The sequence below is a fragment of the Rhincodon typus genome, chromosome 6, assembly GCF_021869965.1.
Source record: "Rhincodon typus isolate 14 chromosome 6, sRhiTyp1.1, whole genome shotgun sequence".
NCBI classification, from domain to species: domain Eukaryota; kingdom Metazoa; phylum Chordata; class Chondrichthyes; order Orectolobiformes; family Rhincodontidae; genus Rhincodon; species Rhincodon typus.
The window spans coordinates 35,993,884-35,996,342 of record NC_063337.1 but is presented as its reverse complement, the minus strand read 5'-3'; positions in this window follow the sequence as shown (position 1 = coordinate 35,996,342).

Sequence of the window (2,459 nt, the reverse complement as noted above, 5' to 3'; positions counted from 1 at the left end):
CTACACCTTGTTATCTCAGATTCTCCAGCATCTGCAGTCCCTACTATCTCTGACATAATTTGTTTTATTGTTTAAACATTATTAAAATAAGAAATAGATGACAAATATTAACTATATGACTGAATAGCAATCATCTTATCCTGACTATAATTATTATTAAACACTTTCTATAATCTGTTTTCCTGAAACATTTTTCAAAGCAAGACATAATTCGTGAAGTGATTTTAATTTTTAAGTTATAGATGAAGACTTGGACTAACTCGATGCAATTTTAAAAGAAAAGTCTAACTAATAAATGTCATGCCCAGTAACAGCATGTTACATTTGTTACTTCAAACATGAACCAAATTCAGTGTAGAACTTTCTGGAACTGCTGTCTCTTTTAAAAAATGAACATCAAAAGGCTAAACACAAAAGAAAACAAAGAACTGTGGATGCTGGAAATCAGAAACCAAAACAGAAAGTGCTGGAAAAATTCAGCAGATGTGGCAATATCTGTGGAGAGAAAGCAGAGTTAATCTTTCAGGTCCAGTGACTCTTCTTTAGAACTGACTTTAGCTGGGGGAAGGTTGATAGGTATGCTGAAGATGGGGTGGGGAGAGAGGGGTATAGTGGCTAACAATGTGTTGTTCGTGGTAGCAGCCCATGTAGTTTGTGGGGGTTGTGGTAAAGACATGAGAGAAAGTGCTCAAGCCCTAAACTTTTTCAACTCGATATTGAGTCCAGAAGGCTGCAGGGTCCCTAAATGGAAAGTGGCATCCTGCTGGAAGTGGCAGAAACGGCAGCTAATGTACATTTGGATGTGGACGCTGGGCCAATTGTTGAACGTTAAAAAGCTGCTAAAGTGGTTGCTGATGGTTACATGGCTTTTGCAATTTCTGCATAGATTATCTAAAGTCTCCAAGTTGAATAACCACAGGTGGGGGAATACTATCTTTAATGGGCATGCCAAGATGAAACCCATCTGTGGAATTCACACCTCTTGCTTCTGTGGAGTTATCCAAAACTCAAAATCATTGGATTTCCAGGCCCATTTTTTTCTGAACTAAGTGTGAATGGCCAACATCCATCCCCCATTGTGTAGTAATGGCTTTGAAATTCAATTGTCCCAATCAGAAAAGAAAAAAAAGAAATAATGATGGAGAAGATTAAATATGAGGGTAAGCTAGCCAGTAATATAAAGGAGGACTGTAAGTGTTTCTTTAGATAATATAAAGGGCAAAAGAGAGGCAAAAGTGGACATTGGACCACTGGAAAATGACACTGGAGAGATAGTATTGGGGAACAAGGAAATGGCTGAGGAACTGAATAATTACTTTGCATCAGTCTTCACAGTGGGAGACACAAGTAATATCCCAAAATTCGAGAGAGTCAGGAGGCAGAACTGAGTATGGTGGCCATCACCAAGGAGAAGGTGCTAGAAAAACTGAATGGCCTGAAGGTGGATAAATCACCAGGACTTGGGAGTTCTCGTCCAGGATTCTCTCAAGGTAAACATGCAGGTTGAGTCAGTAGTTAGGAAGGTAAATGCAACTTTGGGATTTATTTTGAGAGGACTTGAAAATAAAAGCAGGGATGTACTTCTGAGGCTTTATAAGTCTCTGGTCAGGCTACATTTGGAGTATTGTGTGCAGTTTTGGGCCTCATATCTCAGGAAAGATGTACTGGCCCTGGAGCAGGTTCAGAGGAGGTTCACAAGAATAGTCCCAGGAATGGAAAGCTTAACATATGAGGAACGTTAGAGGACTCTGGGTCTATACTCGATGGAGTTTAGAAGGATGACGGGGGATCTAATTGAAACTTACAGAATACTGAATGGCCTGGACAGAGTGGAAGTTGGGAAGATGCTTCCATTGGGAGGAGAGACTAGGACCCGAGGGCACAGCCTTAGAGTAAAGGGAAGACCTTTTAGAATGGAGATAAGGAGAAACTTCTTCAGCCAGAGAGTGGTGAATCTCTGGAATTCACTGCCACAGAAGGCTGTGGAGGCCAGGTCATTGAGTATATTTAAGATGGAGATAGAAGGGTTCTTGACAGTCAAGGGGATCAACAGTCACAGGGAGAACGTAAGAGAACGGGTTGAGAAACTTATCAGCCATGATTGAATGGAGGAGCAGACTCGATGGGCTGAATGGCTAATTTCTGCTCCTATGTCTTATGGTCTTACGGTCTTATGGAAATATTGATCATGTAACCAAAATCGGTAACAACTAAAGAATCTTATTACCTCAAGAACTGAAGTGGGCTGGAACACAGCCAGACAGTCTGTGTGAGTAAAAAGCTCCAGAGATGTTAGCAGAAAGAAAGGTAGCAACATCTGTGTCTTTAAAACCACAGACTGCAACAGCTCAAAATCTCCAAGCCTGTTCCTTTTCAAAACTACTAGTACTAAGAACCAAATGTTGTGACTTGATCCAAAATCATCTGACTGAGTTCTGCAACAATTCTACGTATTACTT